The following is a 24356-nucleotide window of genomic DNA, read 5'->3' as shown; positions in this document are numbered from 1 at the left end:
GACGTCCCAATTCATTCCATCTTCGCTGCCTCCGGAGAATACTTGGCATCAGTTGGCAGGACCGTATCTCCAACACAGAAGTCCTCGAGGCGGCCAACATCCCCAGCTTGTACACACTACTGAGTCAGCGGCGCTTGAGATGGCTTGGCCATGTGAGCCGCATGGAAGATGGCAGGATCCCCAAAGACACATTGTACAGCGAGCTCGCCACTGGTATCAGACCCACCGGCCGTCCATGTCTCCGCTATAAAGACGTCTGCAAATGCGACATGAAATCCTGTGACATTGATCACAAGTCGTGGGAGTCAGTTGCCAGCGTTCGCCAGAGCTGGCGGGCAGCCATAAAGACGGGGCTAAAATGTGGCGAGTCGAAGAGACTTAGTAGTTGGCAGGAAAAAAGACAGAGGCGCAAGGGGAGAGCCAACTGTGCAACAGCCCCGACAAACAAATTTCTCTGCAGCACCTGTGGAAAAGCCTGTCACTCTAGAATTGGCCTTTATAGCCACTCCAGGCGCTGCTTCACAAACCACTGACCACCTCCAGGCGCGTATCCATTGTCTCTCGAGATAAGGAGGCCCAAAAGAAGAAAGAAGAAGACCAAGCTTTTGGTCATCTATCCTAATGTCCCCTTATGTGGCTTGGTGTCAAATTTTGTTTGATAATGCTCCTGTGAAGTGAGTGCTGTGGGAGGTTTTACTATGCTAAAGGTGCTATATTAATGCCAGTTGTTACTGTTATAAACAGATGGTAGATTTTAATAAAATGAATAACTGATGGGCATTATGATTCACCCTTGTGTGTCCCCAGCTTATTTGTTTGTCCATAACGTAGCATGCTACATTATTGCGCTGAAAAAATAAACTTGTAATACTCTTCCACCAGTCATATGATCATATAATCGCGCACTTATCTTTTCGTACTGCGCTGTTATTGGTGTCATTCAGGATTGTCAATACAGTATTTAGTAATGGACTCATTGAGCATGGAGACTGCTGAGTAGCCAAACTTTGTCTTCAGCTGTCAGTTCTAATTTGGTTTCTGCTGCTTTATGACCTGCCTGAAGCTCAAGTGCAAATAGTGTTCAGTTTTCTAAACTAAGCTTATTTGCATAATTATTCACATCAAAGTGCAAAGTCAATTGAGATGAAGGAGGCAAAATTATGTGTGAATCAAATTAAAGAAGATGGTGATAATTAAAAATGTTTAATTAACCCGGCCAGGTGTTAGATTTAGATGCAGGTGAGCACTTTGGTGATAGCGATCACAATTCGGTTAGGTTTACCTTAGTGATGGGCAGGGACAGGTATATACCGCAGGGCAAAAATTATAGCTGGGGGAAAGGAAATTATGATGCGATTAGGCAAGGTTTAGAATGCGTAGGATGGGGAAGGAAACTGCAGGGGATGGGAACAATCGAAATGTGGAGCTTATTCAAGGAGCAGCTACTGCGTGTCCTTGATAAGTATGTACCTGTGAGGCAGGGAGGATGTTTTCGAGCGAGGGAGCCATGGTTTACTAAAGAAGTTGAAGCGCTTGTCAAGAGGAAGAAGAAGGCTTATGTTAGGATGAGACGTGAAGGCTCAGTTAGGGCGCATGAGAGTTACAAGCTAGCCAGGAAGGATCTAAAGGGAGAGCTAAGAAGAGCAAGGAGAGGACACGAGAAGTCATTGGCGGATAGGATCAGGGAAAACCCTAAGGCTTTCTATAGGTATATCAGGAATAAAAGAATGACTAGAGTTAGATTAGGGCCAATCAAGGATAGTAGTGGGAAGTTGTGTGTGGAATCAGAGGAGATAGGGGAAGTGTTAAATGAATATTTTGCGTCAGTATTTACAGTAGAGAAAGAAAATGCTGTCGAGGAGAATACTGAGATTCAGGCTACTAGGCTAGATGGGATTGAGGTTCACAAGGAGGAGGTGTTATCAATTTTGGAAAGTGTGAAAATAGATAAGTCCCCTGGGCCAGATGGGATTTATCCTAGGATTCTCTGGGAAGCTAGGGAGGAGATTGCAGAGCCTTTGTCCTTGATCTTTATGTCGTCATTGTCGACAGGAATAGTGCCGGAAGACTGGAGGATAGCAAATGTTGTCCCCTTGTTCAAGAAGGGGAGTAGAGACAGCCCTGGTAATTATAGACCTGTGAGCCTTACTTCGGTTGTGGGTAAAATGTTGGAAAAGGTTATAAGAGACAGGATTTATAATCATCTTGAAAAAAATAAGTTCATTAGCGATAGTCAGCACGGTTTTGTGACGGGTAGGTCGTGCCTCACAAACCTTATTGAGTTTTTCGAGAAGGTGACCAAACAGGTGGATGAGGGTACAGCAGTGGATGTGGTGTATATGGACTTCAGTAAGGCGTTTGATAAGGTTCCCCACGGTAAGCTATTGCAGAAAATACGGAAGTATGGGGTTGAAGGTGATTTAGAGCTTTGGATCAGAAATTGGCTAGCTGAAAGAAGACAGAGGGTGGTGGTTGATGGCAAATGTTCATCCAGGAGTTTAGTTACTAGTGGTGTACCGCAAGGATCTGTTTTGGGGCCACTGCTGTTTGTCATTTTTATAAATGACCTGGAAGAGGGTGTAGAAGGGTGGGTTAGTAAATTTGCGGATGACACTAAGGTCGGTGGAGTTGTGGATAGTGCCGAAGGATGTTGTAGGGTACAGAGGGACATAGATAGGCTGCAGAGCTGGGCTGAGAGATGGCAAATGGAGTTTAATGCGGAAAAGTGCGAGGTGATTCACTTTGGAAGGAGTAACAGGAATGCAGAGTACTGGGCTAATGGGAAGATTCTTGGTAGTGTAGATGAACAGAGAGATCTTGGTGTCCAGGTGCATAAATCCCTGAAGGTTGCTACCCAGGTTAATAGGGCTGTTAAGAAGGCATATGGTGTGTTAGCTTTTATTAGTAGGGGGATCGAGTTTCGGAGCCACGAGGTCATGCTGCAGCTGTACAAAACTCTGGTGAGTCCGCACCTGGAGTATTGCGTGCAGTTCTGGTCACCGCATTATAGGAAGGATGTGGAAGCTATGGAAAGGGTGCAGAGGAGATTTACTAGGATGTTGCCTGGTATGGAGGGAAGGTCTTACGAGGAAAGGCTGAGGGACTTGAAGTTGTTTTCGTTGGAGAGCAGGAGGAGAAGAGGTGACTTAATAGAGACATATAAGATAATCAGAGGGTTAGATAGGGTGGATAGTGAGAGTCTTTTTCCTCGGATGGTGATGGCAAACACGAGGGGACATAGCTTTAAGTTGAGGGGTGATAGATATAGGACAGATGTCAGAGGTAGTTTCTTTACTCAGAGAGTAGTAGGGGCGTGGGAACGCCCTGCCTGCAGCAGTAGTAGACTCGCCAACTTTAAGGACATTTAAGTGGTCATTGGATAGACATATGGATGAAAATGGAATAGTGTAGGTCAGATGGTTTCACAGGTCGGCGCAACATCGAGGGCCGAAGGGCCTGTACTGCGCTGTAATGTTCTAATTCTAATTCTAAAAAACAAGTAGGGAGATAAATGTTCACAAAACTTCTGCAGAGCTTTAAAGATGGACTCAATCTGTCAGTACCCTTTATCAAGGCTGAAGGGACAGGAGATTAAGAAGTCACAGGCCAAGATGAAGGAACAGGGACTCCTTGGTGCCAGTATGAGCTACTGACAAGTGTCAAAGCAGTACAGCACTTGACATCTTGTTTGGTTGCTGAAGTTGAAGTAATGCTGTGAATAATGCTTGCAAGAAGGGTTGCTTTCTGTGCTACTCCACAACACCATTCTAAAAGCCTCTAATGCAGCATGTCCACGAAATGGTACAGACAAGTTTCAGCCCACAATTGACCATTACTGCCCCTGCATGTGAGCAAACTCCAGGCTGCATGGAAGCAGCTGGGGCCCTTGCAGCAGATTTTACAGGTTGGTATCTGCTTCTCCCACCCCCTCCCCCACCCCTCACTGCCCCCACAACCCCAGACCCTGTGGTAATGGTTTCCCATAGTCATTCCAGGTAGGTTTGTCAGGGCTTGTATGTGCAATCAAGCCGGAAATGTTGTGTCCTGATCACCCTGCCATGCCTTCTTTCCTACAGAACCATGTAAAGCATGACTTGGTGTGATTGGTTCTGAAGAACCTTCCAACTTCAAGGTTAGTGAGGCTCAAGGAGATACCACCAGGTGGTTCACTGTGCAATCTCCTTTGTGAAGAGTAGCCCAACAAAACAATTTCTGCCAAAGTGAGACATTTTATCCCTCTCTGTAGATGTGCGGTGATGGATGCAGGTCGGAGTCCATACCTGAGTCTGACATCCCTCTGGAGCTCCTATTTGAGCTCCAAATATTTTGGCTCAGAGGATGCCTTTTGGAGAATTCTCTGATGCTAATGAAGTGAGCTTGGGCAAAAGTAAATAAATAACTGGCTCAAAGGCCAAGTGCCAACAGTGAAATAAAATGACAAGAGGGGCCTGAAAAATCAGTGAGCCTTTGAAAGGCTGTCTACCTGCTAGGTTTCCATGGGTGTGCTGGGTCAACATTCAGCACACCCAGGCCAGACCAGATATTGGCTTGGTGCCCACCCCTGCATCTTCTGCATGGTTAATGAAGCTTCTGCAAGCTTTAGAGGGGAGTTCTTTGTACGTGTGCAATTGTCTCCGCCCCAGAAAACTGGACTGTTCCGAAAACCAACATTAAGTAGCCAGCTCCACTTTCCAATTGTGGCTGTATTTTGACAAAAGCGGGACAGTGAAAAAAAAAACAAGATTGGCACGGCTAGTCTGTTCCTTTAAGTTTACTCTTATTTCCTGCAAATAACTTTGTTTTGCATTAATAGAATAAGAGATATTCATGTGGAATTGAAGATTATGATGCAGTCATAAGGTTAATATAATGTTTATACATTATTGAAATGCAGTGATCTAATGTACCCTACTCACCAATTATCTATCGAAGCTTCTAGAATTGCTAGATTTTTATCAAACAAATACTGTAGGATTTTTAAGATTAACTAAAGATTGTAAAGGACTAAGCAGCAATTTTGTTAGTTTTCATTTTATTTTTTTCAATTCCCCCACTTCTCTCCTCCATTTAAGGTATAAGCTTATGCTAGTATACAGTTCCATGGACTCTGAGGGCTGTTGTTGTGTCTCCTTGACTGAGATCAGTGCAGACTGGATATTGAATCTGTTAGCTTCTGGGTCTGTATGTCTGAGTACCACCCACCCACTGAACCAAATACCCACTAAACCATCAGGAGGATCCAATCTTAGTATTTTCAGTTATGCTTTTTTATTGCCAATAAAGGATTTGAATAAACTTTTGCATCACATCATCCTATAAATCTAATGGTGTACAAAAGGAGAGCTGTTTATTATCTAATAATGCAGCTGAATAATCTGGAGAGCAATTTTTTCTCCACTTGCTGATGTTAAGTAATTTGTTTTGCACCATAATAATAGGCAGCTGTTTTAATATGAAGTATGTTAGTGCTGCTCTAAGCAAAGCTGTTTTGTATGTGCAAATTCATGTGCCTTTTACAGAAGGTGTGCTCAACCCTAGTAAATAAACTGCTTTCTTCAACTTAGTTTGAAAAGAATCATTTCTCTGTCACTGAAGGTGGGCTTTGATGTTTCAGAGTCAAAAAATGGGCTTGGTGAATAAAAGGGCATTGCCACTTGTAGAAAGAACAGCAAGAGGAGAAATCTGTTTCCAGTCCAATATTGCAGCACTGCTGGACAGAGAGTACAATTCCAAAGAATCTTACGCATTAACATTCCATCGGATCTGGTGAAAGGCTTCTTTTGGCAGCAACCAAAGTCCTTACTGAAGGAAAAAGTACATTTGACAAAAGCATCTGTGTATAGCACTCAGTTTTCATCAAGCAAATACACAATGCCATGTTTGAGGCATTCTTTCACTTAATCAGAAGAAAAATTGGCTTGGAATAGTTGATTCTGAGATACTGGGTGTAATTTTACCAGCCCTGGGGCAATGGGCTGGGAGACAGGGGAGCCAGGAAAATAGCAGGGAGCCGTTGCGGAAAGGCTCCCAGACTCAGTCCCGCTGCTGGGGATGTTTCCCAGCTGTAGGACTGGCTGCGGCTTGGAGGCATGCAGCCAAGTTTAATAATTAAAGGCCCAATTAAAGGTGATTTTCCCTAGATGCTGGCATTTTGCCAGTGGCAGAGCGCCCCCCCACCCCGCCACATGGGGAGGCTGCCAGCTGCATGGAGGCGGCCTCCTTGTGGCTTCCTGGGGGGGCCATTGGAATGGGAGGTTCCTTGGCCCAGGGAGAAGGCACTAGCAGCAAAAGCTCCCCTTCCAACAGTGCAGGAGGAGTTTCCCTTCAATTTGCTGGGGCCTGCCTGCTTCGCCCATCAAAAAAATAAAGTTATGCTCACCCTCCGAGGGAGCTTCCATTTGAAGCACCCTCACATTCTCCTAGCTGCCTGAAAAGCAGCCACCTCTCTAAGTGGCACCTCTCTAAAAGCCATCCTTAATAGGCTGCCTCCCTCACCTGCCGGCTCTTAATTGCCTTTTCCTGGCAATATTGCAGGCGAAGTCGTGCCTCATGCCCATGCTGACCTTCGACCCAGGAACCACCCCAACAGTGTGACCTCCACTGCTTTGGCACTTGATGATAAACAGCATGTTAGTATCAGAGTCCCATGGACAGGTAAAAGTGCAACCCCACTGCTAACCAGTTAATCAGAGGAAAATCCAGTCCTTAATGTCCTTCCCCCACGCAAGGCACTGACTTGGTTTCTCTGTACTTCACACAGATTATGTTCGGACTTCAGTTCCCAAAAACTACAAACATCAACTGACAACCTTTCTCCTGTTATGACCAGGTGAGGAAGGGATCTCAGGCTCCCCTCTCGGCCCTTTCCTGGTTGGCTGTAACAGGGTTTAACTTCTTAAAACAATGTTTTTAGCTTCCCCTTAGTGAGTCCTTGCTCACTGCTCTCTAATTGTAATTGTAAAGGAATCAACCAGACAGATTTTCTGAGGTTTAAACAAGAAAGGTGTAAGTTTATTAACCTTAAAACTCTAACTCAGTTAAAACTACTAAGAATACGTGATACAACCACGCTATCAAGCATATACGATAAACACACACACAAATAGATAAAGAGGAGGAGAAAGAATTAAAGGTGGGAAGGTTTGAAGTATAGATGGAATTCAGTTACTGTCACTTAGTTTCGCTGTGAAGTCTTTGATTGAAGTTAAGTCTTGCAGTTCTTGTTGGGGCCCAGTGCACACTTTCAAACTTGTTTTGCTGGTGCCTGAAGGCAGCAGGGGTCTTCTGTCTTGAGGCTTAAGTTACTTCTGTGGGCCTCTGGAATTTTGCGTGAGAGAGAGAGAAACCTTGTTTCTCTTTGGTCTTCAAAATATAAGTCTGTCTCAAAATTTTACTGCGATGCACAATTCAATCAATTCCCACATTGGCCAGCTGTTAGTCATGTGACTAGCTCTTTGTTTGAAACAGCATCGCTTGCGAGGTTTGTTGATTCTTCAAAGCTTACCAGACAACATTGAGTGTTGGGGGGTGGGTGGTGTTGTTGGGGTGGAATGCTGGCTCCTACACAGACAATGACTCTTAATGTCTTTTGATCATCACTATTGACAAAACCCATCTGGCTAATTGAATCAGGGAGCGCTCCCATTGATTCTCTTGGCAACTGTCTCTCAGAATACAAATGTGCAACCATGTTTTCAGCCACTGCTTTGTGGCCTTTTTAAACAAGTTTTGTTCAATGTCCAGTAATAGTTAAAATAGTGTTCCAGATGACAAAATTAATATGTTTCCATTTGGAAGGAGTGGTTTCCGTCACAATCCCAACACCAGTCATACCAGTCTTTGGTTTGCATTGCTTCATTTTGTATGGACTGATCTGTGATTTATTTTATAACATGATTATGAATTATACAGAGGAATTTTTAGCTCACTTCCCCTCTGATCCTCCACACAGCGGCTGTCATCTTGCATCACCCTTCACCATGAATTTTATGTAGACAGGTCCTTGGTACCCACTAGCCTGGAATCTAGTTTCTGATTTGGATCCTCTGAGACTCAAATCATCATGCGTTCCCTTAGATTCCAACAGTAAATTGACCTCCAGTCTGACACTCCTGTTCTGCCCACCTTCACATTTATAGAAATTAATTGATCTTTTATAGAATGACCAGCATTTAAACAAGCTATTTTTCCCCTCTTCTCTTGGAGATGTTGATTCATGCCAAAGTGAATTTCCAGTAATATCGGAGAAAATACTAGAACAATACAGAACTTATGAGAATAGAGAGAATCAAATTGATTACAAGATAAAACATTAGCAGAAAACTGGAAATTTTATTAAGATGACTTCAAATGATATGGAAAAAAATACTGCGCATCCCTGTAGGAATAAAACAGGTCAGCTGTATTCAGAAGAATGTTTTGTGAATGGGGTTAACTTTGATGTTACTGTTCCAGTAACTGATGGGCATTTAGTTGTCTACTTTTTAATTCTATGTTCTATGTTCAGTTTTTTAAACACATATTTTCATTGGCAATGATGATGTTTTCTCACTTAGCATTGAACTCAATTTGTAATCTCTTGTGACAACACTGTGGAGAAAAAAAAATCAAATGTGAGGATCAGTAAAGCCTGTGTTACAAAAAAAAGTACAGTATTTTTCAAAGCCCTGCACTATCGGTAGGGCCTTGCATACAGTGGGTGGCTTATCATAAATTTGTTGATGTACTGCCTGTCAGGTTTTATCCATCATGTCCATGATGTACATTAACGAGCAATATAACCGTAATTTTTCAATAAGCTACTCGCTAAGTCTGAGGCCCTACTGGTGACTGATGACAAATAAGCTATATGAGATTGAAAATTGGCTGTGCAGTAAAAAGCATGGATGGCAAAAAATAGATAAGGTTGTTTGTTGGGCAATACTTAGTACAGTGCTGGAGGGATCTGTTCTGAGTTTCCTGTTATACACATTGTTTATCAATAATATGAAAGTAATCTAGTAATATAAATTTTGACAGTGTACATAGTGATGTGAGTCATAGCTAATAGCAATTGATAACATTTAGAAGGTATCTGAATATAGTACATAATTATCAACCAATACCAAAAATATCCCACCTTGTAAAGGCTGATCAAGTGCAAAGCTGGATCTCAAAGTTATACATTGAAATTGCACAGACCAGTTTTTGCAATATTATGAAATTTTGCAGACTGTTTTTTCAGAAGGGCACTGAGACAATGTCCAAGCAAGAAAAGGAGTAGCAAAGCTGATTCTGGCAGTTAACCTTCAGAGATGTGATCGCAGTTTCTGGTTTTATAGCTATATGTTTATTTACATGAACTGGTTTTGGAGAGGTTGAAGGTGACATAATGGGCTGGATTTTAGGCAGCCCTCGATGTTGGGATCTGTGTAGCGGGGGGTGGGGGGGGTGACCTGAAGACGGCCCCGGCCCCGGATAAGGCCCACTACCGGCCTGGCCCCATATAGCCAGTGGTGGGGAGGCCTTGTGGTGGCGTTTCCCCACCAGCCACCACCCCCCCCCCCCCCCGCCCCCACCGGGCCACTTAGCGACTGGACAGCAATTTAAATATTTAAATAAATTAAAATACCTGAATTAATTACTCTCCCATCGCCTACCCATGTCCTGCCGCGATCTTCACCTCGGCGGGCGGCATTGCAGCACCTTCGGATTCCCATCCAGGGAATACTGGTGGGGAGGGGGAGGGAGGTCAGTTTCTCAGTGCGAGTGGGGGGGGGGAGAAACGGGGTCAAATTAGCCTCATGGGTGTAGTGGATGGTGGGAACGGTTATAGTTTAAAGTTTGTGCAGTTGGTGGTGGTGGGGGCGCGGGGGAGGTCAGATGGTAAAGCTAAGTGTTTTGGTTGGGGAAAGGGCAAATAATTAATTTAATTGTTATTGGGTGGGTGGGAGAGGGGCAAAAGAGATGTATTTATGTAAGTTCATTTAACGTTTCTGTAAATATTTAAATTTGCCGGTAGGGCTTTCAGCCCTTTGAAAATGGCATCACACCTGCGCACAAGCAGCTGACGCCGTTGCTGGGGACGGACATCCTGCCCCCTCCATGTGATTGGTGGGGGGTTCGGCCCGCCCCGTCTCTTTGGCATGCGGCCTGCACAGGCAGGCCGCCATTTTATTTGCTGGTGGCAGGCTTATAAAATTCAGCCCAATTTGTTATCCTAACTGAAACATCCCCGATTTTCACAAAATGTCTCCCAGTGAAATAGAACATTATTAGCCAATCAATTACTGTTTCAGATAGGAAGGATGTGATTGCACTGGAGAGGGTGCAGAGGAGATTCACCAGGATGTTGCCTGGGCTGGAGCATTTCAGCTATGAAGAGAGACTGAAAAGGCTAGGGTTGTTTTCCTTAGAACTGAGAAGGATAAGGGGGGGGACCTGACTGAGGTGTACAAAATTATGAGGGGCGTTGATAGGCTAGATAGGAAGAGACTTTTTCCCTTAGTGGAGGGGTCAATAACCAGGGGGCATAGATTTAAGGTAAGGGGCAGGAGGTTTAGAGGGGATTTGAGGAAAAATGTTTTCACCCAGAGGGTGGTTGGAATCTGGAATACACTTCCAGAAGACGTGGCAGAGGCAGGAACCCTCATAGCATTTAAGAAGTATTTAGATGAGCACTTGAAATGCCATAGCATACAAGGCTACAGGCCAAATGCTGGAAAATGGGACTAGAATAGTTAGGTGCTTGATGGCCGGCACAGACATGATGGGCCGAAAGGCCTGTTTCTGTGCGTATGACTCTATGACTGTATGACCTTACACTATTTTAACACATATTGAAGAAAATAACATGAACCTCTTGTGGAAACATGTGTATGTTACACTTACAAATGTAATTATGAAGCATATTCAAATTATCCAAATTTATGTCATTAGGATTTTAACCCAGGTGACAATGTTTTTTTAGTACCATTTACATTTTTAAAAACTTAGTTTGTTTGTCACCAGATTTTGTCACTCATTTAAAGCTAGATGCCCCACAGATTCTATGCAAAAGCATATTTTATCCTCTCCCTTTTACTGCAGCAACAAGTTATTGATCTTCAAATGCTTGGATTCATCCTGAGGAGAAATGAGGGTAATTGAGAGTGATGGCAAGGGGCTAGAGGGATTTAGATAACATCAAATGTGAAAGCAAAGCTCAAGTAGTTGGTAAACTTTACATGAACCTGAAGATTGTATTAAGGCCTTATAATCACTCCTTGATGTTGTTGCTTATTTTATTTCTCAGTTCTGTGTACATGGTGGGGTGAGGAATATTCTGGTCAGTTTTCTGTTTGCAGCAGCTGTCCTTGTGGGTGTATCAGTATATGCCATAGGTTTCTGCAATATGACATTGATATGTCAGTGTACATTATTGTGCTGTTCTAACTGTATGTTTATCAAGAAAAAGCAGATTACCAGGGAATGTGTCCTGTATACATTTAAACATAACCCACTTACTATCTGTCACCCTGGAAAGAGCTCTGAGATATCTTTCTATGTATTTTAAACATTATAGAAATGTTAGTTTTTTAGTTGCTTTGTAAGATTTGGGTGATAATTCGGAGAAGTACATACTAGGTCTGAAATTCCACAGCGTTGGCAGAGCAGAATCCACATCTGCCTTTGCAGTTGGCCATAGACCCAGTCCCTAATTGTAAGGATGGGGTAATTTGCATGATTGTGGCAATCAGTGGCATCTGCAAGGGTGCTTCAGTGGCACCTGTCCCCAATCCTACTTGCAAAGGTGGAGCAGCCCATGGTCATTAAGCTAGAGAAAAGGGACTTGTGTCAGTTGAAGTGAGTTTTGCTGAAACTTTTAATGTTATAAAGGGTAGAAATCTCAGCTAGGGGACTGGTATAGATCCTGCCACTGGAACACGCTGCAAGGATCAAAAATAAAGGAGTGGAATTCCAGATGAACTGGGTTCTGCCTCAAATTCCAGCTCCGGATGGCCAATCTTCCTACTCTCATGTTGCATAACAGAAATGATACAGTGAATAAAATGATGGGTAGCTAGATTTTGACAAAAACTGGGCCTATTTAAAAGTGCAGTCATTTTCAGATGGGGTCAAAAATACAGGGCAGAGAATCTTTATCCTTTAACACCTTAAGAATAATTTAAAATAGACTCTTCGTGTTTTCTTATGCTATTATTGTTTGTTCTTCCTCCTTGCTGTGATTTCTGCAGACGAGGTATTATCGATCCACATTATAGCTGTCAGGGTCTTAACAAGCTGTACAATAAAAGCAAAATACTGCAGATGCTGGAAATCTGAAATAAAAACAAAGTGCTGGAAAAACTTAGTAGGTCTGGCAGCATCTGTGGAGAGAGAAGCAGCTTTAACGTTTCAGGTCAGTGACCCTTGAAATGGCCAGCAACCGGAAGCTCGGAGTCATGCTTTCGGCTTGAGCGGAGGTGTTCTGCAAAGTGGTCACCCAGTCTGCGTTTGGTCTCCCCAATGTAGAGGAGACCACATTGTGAGCAGCGAATACAGTATACTGCATTGAAAGAAATACAAGTAAATCGCTGCCTCACTTGAAAGGAGTGTTTGGGTCCTTGGATAGTGAGGAGAGAGGAGGTAAATGGGCAGGTATTACACCTCCTTGCAGGGGAAGGTGCCGTGGGAAGGGGATGAGGTGGTGGGGGTAATGGAGGAGAGACCAGGGTGTTGCAGAGGGAACGATCCTTTCGGAATGCTGACAGGGGAAGGGAGGGGAAGATGCGTTTGGTAGTGGCATCACGCTGGAGGTGGCAGAAATGGCGGAGGATGATCCTTTGGATATGGAGGCTGATGGGGTGGAAAGTGAGGACAAGGGGAACCCTGTTATGGTTCTGGGAGGGAGGGGAAGGGGTGAGGGTAGAGGTGCGGGAAATGGGCCGGACACGGTTGAGGGCCCTGTCAACCATAGTGGGGGGGAATCCTCGGTTGATGAAAAAGGAAGACATATCAGAAGCACTGTCATGGAAGGTAGCATCATCAGAGCAGATGCGTCAGAGACGGAGAAACTGGGAGAATGGAATGGAGTCCTTACAGGAGGTAGGGTGTGAAGAAGTGTAGTCGAGGTAGCTGTGGGAGTCGGTGGGCTTATAATGAATATTAGTAGACAGCCTATCACCAGAGATGGAGACAGAGAAGTCGAGGAAGGGAAGGGAAGTGTTGGAGATGTCCCATGTAAAGGTGAGAGAAGGGTGGAAATTGGAGGCAAAGTTGATAAAGTTTTCCATTTCGGGGCAGGAGCAGGAAATGGCACCGATACAGTCATCAATGTAACGGAAAAAGACTTGGGGGAGGGGGTCTGAGTAGGACTGGAACAAGGAATGTTCGACATAGCCCACAAAAAGACAGGCATAACTCGGGCCCATAGCAACACCTTTTACTTGAAGGAAGTGAGTGGAGTTGAAGGAGAAGTTCAGCCAGGCAGAGGAGGGTGGCGCTGGATGGGGGCTGGTTGGGCCTCTGCTCAAGGAAGAAGTGGAGAACCCTCAGCCCGTCCTGGTGGGGGATGGAGTTGTAGATTTCCAGCTTCCGCAGTATTTTGCTTTTATTTCACATAATTAATCACCTATAGCCTGTCTTCTTTCTTTGTGCCTCGGAGTATTTGCTATGCTAAAGGCACTAAATATATGCAAGTTGTTATGCTTTTCAAATTAAACCAAGGGCCAACATTTACCCTTCTGCTTATAGAGGGTTAGTATAGCGAACCCTGTGACCAGTGCTTACACAAGGAACATGAATAAGTTCTTAACCCTTTTTTCTCCATCCTCTCCTGGAGGTACTGACTCACTGGAGTATGTTCCAGGGACACTGGCTGTCCACTGGTATATCATTCAAGTAGCCACGCTTGATGACTGAACCTAGAAAGTGAGCATTAACGTGTTATTTCATCATGTGGGCATCACAGCCAAACACAGTCTTCATCTGATGCCCACACATGTGAGCTTTGCAGCAGGTTACTAGATAATCATCAGGTGTAAGAACCCTGGCTGACTATTCTTCTCCCGATGCCAGCAACATTGAGGACAACTGTAACACTCCCAATTGGAGTGGGGCGGCACAGTGGCGCAGTGGGTAGCACCGCAGCCTCACAGCTCCAGCGACCCGGGTTCAATTCTGGGTACTGCCTGTGTGGAGTTTGCAAGTTCTCCCTGTGTCTGCGTGGGTTTCCTCCAGGTGCTCCGGTTTCCTCCAACATGCCAAAGACTTGCAGGTTGATAGGTTAATTGGCCATTATAAATTGCCCCTAGTATAGGTAGGTGGTAGGGAAATATAGGGACAGGTGGGGATGTGGTAGGAATATGGAATTAGTGTAGGATTAGTATAAATGGGTGGTTGATGGTCGGCACAGACTTGGTGGGCCGAAGGGCCTGTTTCAGTGCTGTATCTCTAAACTAAACTAAATTGCCATACTGAATGAAATCAGCTAACTTAGTCGAGAGCAGGGATTGAACCTGGAAGCTAATTGATTCAGTATCACATATAGCAGCAGAGCATTTTGGGGAGACATGTGAGGCGTAAGCAATGAGTTTGAGCTCCCAGCAGTTAGTGGCAAATTGCAATTGGTAGAGGTTTCAGGTTCAATTTTTGATCTATGCTGAATTAACTTCCCTCACCTGGAGCAGTGATCGGATCATTCTAGTTGGCTTCAATATTCTCATACCTAGCATAAAGGAAGTTGGTTGTGGTTGTTGGAGGCCAATCATCTCAGCCCCAGGACATCGCTGCAGGAGTTCCTCAGGGTAGTGTCCTAGGCCCAAACATCTTCAGCTGCTTCATCAATGACCTTCCCTCCAACATAAGGGCAGAATTGAGGATGTTAGCTGATGATTGCAGTGTTCAGTACCATTTGCAACTCCACAGATACTGAAGCAGTCCATACCCACATGCAGCAAGACCTGAACAACATTCAGGCATGAGCTGTTAAGTGGCAAGTAACATTCATGCTAAAACAAGTACCAGGCAATGACGATCTCCAACAAGAGAGAATCTAACCATCTCCCATTGACATTCAACAGCATTACCATCACTGAATCCCACACTATCAACATCCTGGTGGTTACTATTGACCAGAAACTGAACTGGAGCAACCACATAAATACTGTGACTACAGGAGCAGGTCCGAGGCAGGGAATTCTGTGGCGAGTAACCAAGCTCCTGACTCCCCAAAGCGTGTCCACCATCCAAGACAAAGCAGCCTGTTTGATTGGCAACCCATCCACCACCTTAGACATTCACTCCCTCTACGACCGACATACAGTAGCAGCAGTGTGTACCATGTACAAGAAGCACTGCAGCAACTCACCACTGCTCCTTCAACAGCACCTTCCAAACCCACTTAGAAGGCAGCAGATGCATGGGACCACCACCACCTGAAAGTTCCCCTCCAAGCCACGCACCATCCTGACTTGGAAATATATCGCTGTTCCTTCACTATCGCTGGATCAAAATCCTGGAACTCCCTTCCTAGCAGCACTGTGAGTGTAGCCGCACCAGATGGACTACAGCAGTTGAAGAAGGCAGCTCACTACCACCTTCTCGAGGGTAATTAAGGATGGGCAACAAATGCTGGCCTTGCCAGCAAAGCCCACATCCCATGAAATAAAAAAAATAAAAAAATGAAAAAAAAAGACTAAAGGGGTAAAGCCAGGAATCTCACTCCTGATTGCTGTATAGTGACATTTGTAGGTGTCAGATGGTGACAAGTTGAATAGCCTGCCAATAATCACTTTCCAGACAGATTGCAAGTCTGCTTTTTTGTCTGGGCAATGCCTGATATCACTACGAAAGTCAATAAGGGAGAGATTTAAAATAACTTAAAAAAGGCAGTCAAGATTATAAAATAGAAACAGTACAGCTGGTCATCTCATTTTCCATCAGAATTTAAAGTGAAGTAAAAGAGGGCAGCAGAAACACTGGAACTAATGAGAGGAGAGGTTGGTTTCTTTACAATCTTAATATGCTATTTGTAAAATGAGTGACATTCACTTTTAGGCTGGGTGTGTAAAGCATGGTTCCATACTAAATTCTACTAACAGTCATTAGCAGAGAAGTACTTCAGCTCATACTCATTTTATATTAGAATGTAGGCTGCTGGTATAGTTGAATATGCAGCCTTTATATAACTATCAGTCAGATGTTTTGCCACCCAATCCCAAATTGTGAATCTCGCACAGGTGGTGGTAACCTTAATGCAAATCTGCTGAATACACTAAGGCTGGCATCTTAGGAAACTAGATTGTTACTGTTTAGCACACTCTCTCTCTTTTCCCCCCTCCACTTCTTCCTCATTTATTTTGTCATTTCCAACTCTTGCCTCTTACTTTTATCTCTCTGCTTTTAGAGTTATAGAGTTATACAGCACAGAAATGGGCCCTTCAGCCCATCGTGTCTGTGCCGGCCATCAAGCACCTTAATATTCTAATCTCATTTTCCAGCACTTGGCCCGTAGCCTTGTATGCTATGGCATTTCAAGTGCTCATCTAAATACTTCTTAAATGTTGTGAGGGTTCCTGCATCAGCCACCCAGTCAGGCAGTGTGTTCCATATTCCAACCACCCTCTGGGTGAAAACATTTTTCCTCAAATCTCCTCTAAACCTCCTGCCCCTTGCCTTAAATCTATGCCCCCTGGTTATTGACCCCTCCGCTAAGGGAAAAGGTTTCTTCTTCCCCTCATAATTTTGTATACCTCAATCATATCTCCCCTCAGCCTTCTCTGCTGTAAGGAAAGCAACCCTAGCCTATCCAGTCTCTCGTCATAGCTGAAATGCTCCAGCCCAGGCAACATCCTGGTGAATCTCCTTTGCACCCTCTCCAGTGCAGTCACCTCCTTCCTATAGTGTGGTGCCCAGAACTGTACACAGTACACCAGCTGTGGCCTAACTAGTGTTTTATATAGCTCCATCATAACCTCCCTGCTGTTATATTCTATGCCTCGGCTAATAAAGGCAAGTATCCCATATGCCTTCCTAACCACCTTATCTACCTGTGCTGCTGCCTTCAGTGATCCATGAACAAGTACACCAAGGTCCCTGTCTGGCCCTCTGTACTTCCTAGGGTCCTACCATCCTTTGTATATTCCCTTGCCTTGTTAGTCCTCCCAAAATACATCACCTCTCCCTTCCATTTGCCACAGCTCTGCCCATCTTACCAGCCCATCTATATCATCCTGTAATCTAAGGCTTTCCTGCTCACTATTTACGACACCACCAATTTTCGTGTCATCTGCGAACATACTGACCATACCTCCTGTATTCAGGTCTAAATCATTAATGCACACTACAAACAGCTAGGGAACCAGCACCGATCCCTGTGGTACACCACTGGCCACAGGCTTCCACTTGCAAAAACAACCCTCGACCATTACCCTCTGCCTCCTGCCACTAAGCTAATTTTGGATCCAATTTGCCAAATTGCCCTGGATCCCATGGGCTCTTACCTTCTTAAGGTCCCGCATGGGAGATTGGTTATCAAAAGCCTTACTGAAGTCCATGTAGACTACATCAACTACTTTACCCTCATCTACACATCTAGTCACCGCCTTGAAAAATTCAGTCAAGTTAGTTAGACACGTTCTCCCCTTGACAAAGCCATGCTGGCTATCCCTGATTAATCCCTGTCTCTCCAAGTGGAGATTAATCCTGTCCTCCAGAATTTTTTCCAATAGTTTCTCTACCAGTGATGTTAGACTCACCGGCCTGTAATTACCTGGTTTATCCCTGATACCCTTCTTGAATAATGGTACCACATTCGCTGTCCTCCAATCCTCTGGTACCTCTTCTGTGGCCAGAGAGGATTTGAAAATTTGTGTCAGAGCCCCTGCAATCTCCTCCCTTGCCTCACATAACAACCTGGGATACATCTCATCTGGGCCTGGGGATTTATCCACTTTTAAGCCCGCTAAAACAGCTAATACTTCCTTCCTTTCAATGCTAATATGTTCAAGTATATCACAATCCCTCTCCCTGATCTCTACACATACATCGTCCTTCTCCATAGTGAACACAAATGAAAAGTAATCATTTAAAACCTCACCTATGTCCTCTGGCTCCAAATACAGATTGCCACTTTGGTCCCTAGTGGGCCCTACTCTTTCCCTGGTTATTGTCTTGCCCTTAATATACTTACAAAATGCCTTAGGATTTTCCTTTATCTTGCCCACCAGTGTTTTTTCATGTCCCCTCTTCGCTCTCTTAATTACTTTTTTAGGTACCTCCCCGACACTTTCTATACTCCTCCAGTGCCTCCGCTGTTTTCAGCGCTCTGAATCTGCCATAAGCCTCCTTTTCTTTCCTTATCCAATCCTCTATATCCCTTGACATCCAGGGTTCACTGGACTTGTTGGTCCTACCCTTCACCTTAACGGGTACATGTTGGCTCTGAACTCTCAATATTTCCACTTTTGCCAGATCCTGTTTTATCATATTGAAATCGGCCTTACCCCTTTCAGTACCTTTAATTCCGATCCATCTTTGTCCTTTTCCATAACTACCTTAAATCTTACAGAGTTATGGTCACTATCCCCAAAATGCTCCCCCACTGACACTTCTACCACTTGTCTGGCTTTATTCCCTAGGATTAAGTCCAGTACTGCCCCTTCTCTTGTAGGACTTTCTACATACTGGCTCAAAAAACTCTCCTGTATGCATTTTAAGAATTTTTCTCCCTTTAAGCCTTTTGCACTAAGACTATCCCAGTTGATATTGGGAAAGTTGAAATCCCCTACTATTATTACCCTATTATTTTTACACCTCTCTGAGATTTGCTTACATATCTGCTCCTCTATCTCTCTGTGACTGTTTGGAGGTCTATTGTACACTCCCGGCCAAGTGATTGCCCCCTTTTTGTTTTTAAATTCTACCCATATGGCCTCATTTGAGGAACCTTCTCAGATATCATCCCTCTTTACTGCAGTAGCTGACTCCTCGATCGACAGTGCAATGCCACCTCCTCTTGCACCCCCTCCCCTGTCACACCTGAATATTCTATACCCTGGAATATTGAGCTGCCAGTCCTGCCCTTCCCTCAACCATGTCTCTGTGACAGCAATAATATCATAATGCCATGTGCTAATCAATGCCATCAAATCATCTGCCTTACTAGTAAGACTCCTTGCATTAAAATAGATGCGATCCAGCCTTGCATTTTTTCCTTGTGCCTTAACAGATCTATATTTGCTCAGCCTTCCAGACTGACTCAGTTTCTCTTCTATATTTGACTGTACATCACCCCCTACTGTACCTGCACTCTGTATCCCATCCCCCTGCCAAATTAGTTTAACCCCCGCTCCCCCCCCCCCCCCAAACAGCACTAGCAAACCTCCCAGCAAGGATGTTGGTCCCATTCTGGTTCAGGTGCAACCCGTCCAACTTGTACAGGTCCAACCTTTGCCAGAAACAGACCCAGTGATCCAGAATAAAAAAGCCCTCCCTCCTGCACCACCACCTCAGCCACACATTCATCTGCTCTATCTCCTATTCCTATGCTCACTAGCATGTGGCACTGGGAGTAATCCAGAGATTACAACCTTTGAGGTCCTGCTTTTTAATCTGCTACCTAGCTCCCTAAATTCTTGTTGCAGGACCTCTTTCTACCTATGTCGTTGGTACCAATGTGTACCACAATCTCTGACTGTTCATCTTCCCCCTTCAGAATGTCCCGCAGCCACCCTGAGACATCCTTGACCCTAGCACCAGGGAGGCAACATACCATCCTGGAGTCTTGTTTGCAGCCACAGAAATGCCTGTCTGTTCCCCTTATAATTGAATCTCCTATCAGCATGGCTCTCCCAGTCTTTTTCACCTCCTCCTGTGCAGCAGAGCCATCCGTGGTGCCACGAACTTGGCTGTTACTGCTTTCCCCTGGGAGGCCATCCACCCCCCCCCCACACCCCCTCCAACAGTATTCAAAGTGATATATCTGTTTGAGAGGGGGATGGCCACAGGGAAGTCCTGCACTACCTGCCTGCACCTACTACTCCTCCTGGTGGTCACCCATCCCTTTTCTGCCTCTGCAGCCATTACCTGCGGTGTGACCACCTCGCTAAACGTGCTATCCACGACATCCTCAGCATCGCGGATGCTCCACAGTGAGTCCATCCACAGTGAGTCCATCCGCAGCTCCAGCTGCGCAATGTGGTCAGCCAGTAGCTGCATCTGGACACACTTTCTGCACACATGGTTGCCAGGGACACTGGAAGTGTCCCTGATTTCCCACATTGCGAAGGAGGAGCGTGCCACGGGGCTGAGCTCTCCTGCCATGAATTAGCCTTAGATTAAGCTCCTTAGTTACTCCCTTTAATTTAGAGTACTAATTAAGCTAGGGACCTTATTCCACTCCAAACACTACCTCCTGCAATCTAAATTCCCTACCTTTACTTTTACTTTGGCTATTGAAAGTAGTAAAAAAGGGTATAAATACCCACCTGTTCCTACGTACCAATCAGCTGCCTCCCCTTGCAACATGTCACTTTCTGAACTGTGACGTCAGTCATGGAACTCTCTCACTGTCCCTGTGAGAGTGTGTGAGAGTATGTCTCTTTTAAGCCACTGGAATTCCCACTTGCTGGTGCTTGTCTCCTCGTAGGTCTGCCTTGGTCTCGCTTTTGATCTTTTGGTTCTCACATGCCCCTCACTTTCATCTTTCCCTCCCTCACTTTTACTCCAATTCTACTCTAACTTTTTACTTTCTCTTTTTCTCCTTGTTGCCTTTTCAAGATTTTATTTCTTTCCATTTTACTTCCTGCAACTTTGGAGCTGCCATACGTGGAGCCAGATTGGAAAGATGAAGGAGCTAGACAGGCCTTTCAATCAGCCAGGGAATGAGACATTAAATAGAGCAAGAGGAGTGGGACTTTGAAAAGAGGACTTTCACAACAGCATAGGGATCAAAAATTTAAAAAGAGCAGAGGGAGTGGGTTTTAAAAGGAGAAGATGGAGTGGGGCTCAAAAAGGAGCTAGATTTCCAAAACAGTGTGGAAAGGCAAATTGGCAAGCTGGCTCCCTCTAAGAGTTGGTCCAAATTGTTCTGGCCAGTGATTGTTACTACTCCACAATGCCTCCTGATCATCACTATCTAGATGTCTTCCATGTGCCCCTGGACTGCTGTTTGCGTAGCTGAAGGATGGTGACACATGATACTGCTGAATAGCAGGTTCCTGTCTGCTGGAAGAGAAAGTGAGACAGAAGTGGAGAAGAGTGAAACAGTGAAGGAGGAAAGAGAAACATCTTTTGCAGATCTGACACTACAGGTACCCTTAGTCAGGGGGATGTGAGAGTTTATGTAGGGGCCTAGAAAAGTTTGAGAACTTCTGAATAAGATAGTTGTGTTTAAATTTATTGTTCAGATAGAAAATTGGCTTTAACAGGCGATGAGCAAAGGCCTCTGATGGTCTTAATCTCATTCTGTAATGATAAGTACAGAATGAATGTAATTTCATTGTAAGGCACTTTTTCGTTAGTTGGAAATAATGTGTCACGTAATGAAGATATGGACTGTGATTGAATTTATTTTATGATAATCTTGTATGCAGATCTTCAAAGGATTCTGTATATTTCCATAATGAGATTAAACCAGTATCATGGGCAGTACCATCAACTTCTGCCCCATTTTCTCAACAGATTAAATGTCATCGATGTTCTCAACAAATTCCTAATAGGGTGTGAAAACTTTCTGCTATCTGGCACCACCAGTTGTGCTCTAAACAATATTGAAGGAACAGTTAGAAGCCATTGGACTGGATTTAGTGCGGCAGTTTGGAGTGGGAATGGAGGCGTGGGGGGGTCGGAGAAAAGCATCAGCCAAGCCGGCACAGTGGCGCAGTGGTTAGCACCGCAGCCTCACAGCTCCAGGGACCCGGGTTCGATTCCGGGTACTGCCTGTGTGGAGTTTGCAAGTTCTCCCTGTGTCTGCGTGGGTTTTCTCCGGGTGCTCTGGTTTCCTCCCACATGCCAAAGACTTGCAGGTTGGTAGGTAAATTGGCCATTATAAATTGTCACCAGTATAGGTAGGTGGTAGTGAAATATAGGGACAGGTGGGGATGTTTGGTAGGAATATGGGATTGGTGTAGGATTAGTATAAATGGGTGGTTGATGTTCGGCACAGACTCGGTGGGCCGAAGGGCCTGTTTCAGTGCTGTATCTCTAATCTAATCTAAAAAAAAAAAAGCCCACCCAGAAATCTAACGTCATTACGTCACTTCTGGATTTAGTCAGTGGCAGGAAAGCACCAAGGTGGCATTGCCGCCCTGACACAATAAGAGTGTAATTTAAATTGTAGAACAGTTAGTTTTAATGCATTATACATGTCATTGTAAGCGATTCAATGGGAGGCTTGGAATTAAATGGACGATGAGCAGCCCTCACATGGCTCAGAGCCTCGGTCTAGAGTATTGTGCTGGTCTAGAGTATTGTGCAAGAGGGTGCTGGGTGTCGGGGGTTGTGAAAGGGGGTGTTGGGTGTTGCGAAAGGGGGTGCTGGGAGTCGGGTGTTGTGAAAGGGGGTGCTGGGTGTCTGGTGTTGTGAAAGGGGGTGCTGGGTGTCGGGTGTTGTGAAAGGGGGTGCTGGGTGTCGGGTGTTGTGTAAGGGGGTGCTGGGTGTCGGGTGTTGTGAAAGGGGGTGCTGGGTGTCGGGTGTTGTGAAAGGGGGTGCTGGGTGTCGGGTGTTGTGTAAGGGGGTGCTGGGTGTCGGGTGTTGTGTAAGGGGGTGCTGGGTGTCGGGCTTTGTGTAAGGGGGTGCTGGGTGTCGGGCTTTGTGTAAGGGGGTGCTGGGTGTCGGGCGTTGTGTAAGGGGGTGCTGGGTGTCGGGTGTTGTGAAAGAGGGTGCTGGGTGTCGGGTGTTGTGAAAGGGGGTGTCGGGTGTTGTGTAAGGGGATGCTGGGTGTCGGGTGGTCTGCAATGATCGGGGCTTGGTTTTGGGTGGCAGTATCGGGTGCCCAAACTGTTGGGTGAGAATGTCAGCTCTCTACAAGGGTGGCCACTGAGAGCCATTAGGGGAGCCTGCTGGGAGAAGTAGGAAAGGGAAAATTGCCAATGCAGGTTCACCTTTGCAAAGACAGCACTCAGGAGGCCTCCTGATCACCTTCCTGTGTCTCACACACCCTGTCTTTTTGGACCCCAGTGGCATGATGCAGCACCTCCAATTGAGGTGGGCCCATCAAACTCCACAATGAGAGGAGCAGCAGCAGCACCAGCCATGCCAAGAAGGGCCCACCTGCGCTAGAGAGTGTACCGAACTCAGATCAGCTACCTCCAAATGTCCGAGCACCACTGTCAGTGAAGACTACGGTCCAGGGAAGCCGTCACCAACTTTTGGGACGAGTTATGACCTATGGGATTTGTTGGGCACCATATGGCCACAGCATTAAAAATCACCATGGAACTTAATTTTTATGTGTCTGGATAATACCAGTATCCACCGGAGACATGTGTGGCATTTCCCAGGCAGCAGTACACCGCTGCATCAAGGAGATGACCAATGCCCTGTTCAAGAGGGCTGGCGACTATGTGCACAACTGGACCGACCCTAACAGTCAGGCTGAGAGGACCACTGGATTCAGGACCTTCGCTGGATTTCCTCGAATACAAGGTGTGATGGATGATATGCATGTGCATGTGGCCATCAAGGCTCCAACAGGCCAGCCAGCCGCCTTCATCAACAGGGGCTTCCATTCAATCAACATTCAACCAGTCTGCGACCATCAAAAGCATTTCCTGCATGTGTGTGCCCATTTTCCGGGAAGCAGCCTACATACTTCGGCAGTCCCAGGTGCCGCAGCTCTTCAGGCCCCACCGCTCACCTTCAGGGATGGATTCTCCGGGACAAAGGCTACCCATTGAAGACATGGCTACTGATGCTTGCGACGAACCCTCGCACTACAGCAAAGGAGAGGTACAACACCTGCCACAGCTCCACCTGAGCAACCATTGACTAGGCCATTGGGCTGCTGAAGACCAGATTCTGTTGCCTGGATTGATCCAGTGGAGCCCTGCAGTATGCCCCAGCGAGGTTCTCGTGTATCATGGTGGTTTGCTGTGCTGTGCACAATCTAGCACTGCAGAGCGGAGGAGGCCTTGCATGATGATGACATGATTGTATGATACTCCTCCACTGATTAGGAATATGCGGAGGAGGGAGATGAGCAAGCAGCACTGGATCTTGAAGCCCTTGCACCAGAGGTCAGGCAGATTGAACGACAGGCCAAGGATGCAATAGACAATCTCCAGCCACCGTGATGGTCTCAGAGTAATAACAATGAAGACTCACTTCAATGCATGCATTCTGTCGCCTCCTTTGTATTTGCCTTCCGTGCCTAGCACCCAGCTGAACCACATGCT

At 45.4% G+C, this 24356-nt stretch overlaps 1 protein-coding gene across 2 annotated transcripts in view; it reads left to right on the top strand.

The window, feature by feature from the left end:
- Positions 1–24356, top strand: part of ank2b (ankyrin 2b, neuronal) — an 802067-nt gene that overhangs the window by 200241 nt on the left and 577470 nt on the right. The window lies entirely within an intron of this gene.

The sequence above is a fragment of the Heterodontus francisci genome, chromosome 1, assembly GCF_036365525.1.
Source record: "Heterodontus francisci isolate sHetFra1 chromosome 1, sHetFra1.hap1, whole genome shotgun sequence".
NCBI classification, from domain to species: domain Eukaryota; kingdom Metazoa; phylum Chordata; class Chondrichthyes; order Heterodontiformes; family Heterodontidae; genus Heterodontus; species Heterodontus francisci.
Note: the sequence above shows the minus strand (reverse complement) of the source record. Positions and strands in the feature narration are given on the sequence as shown.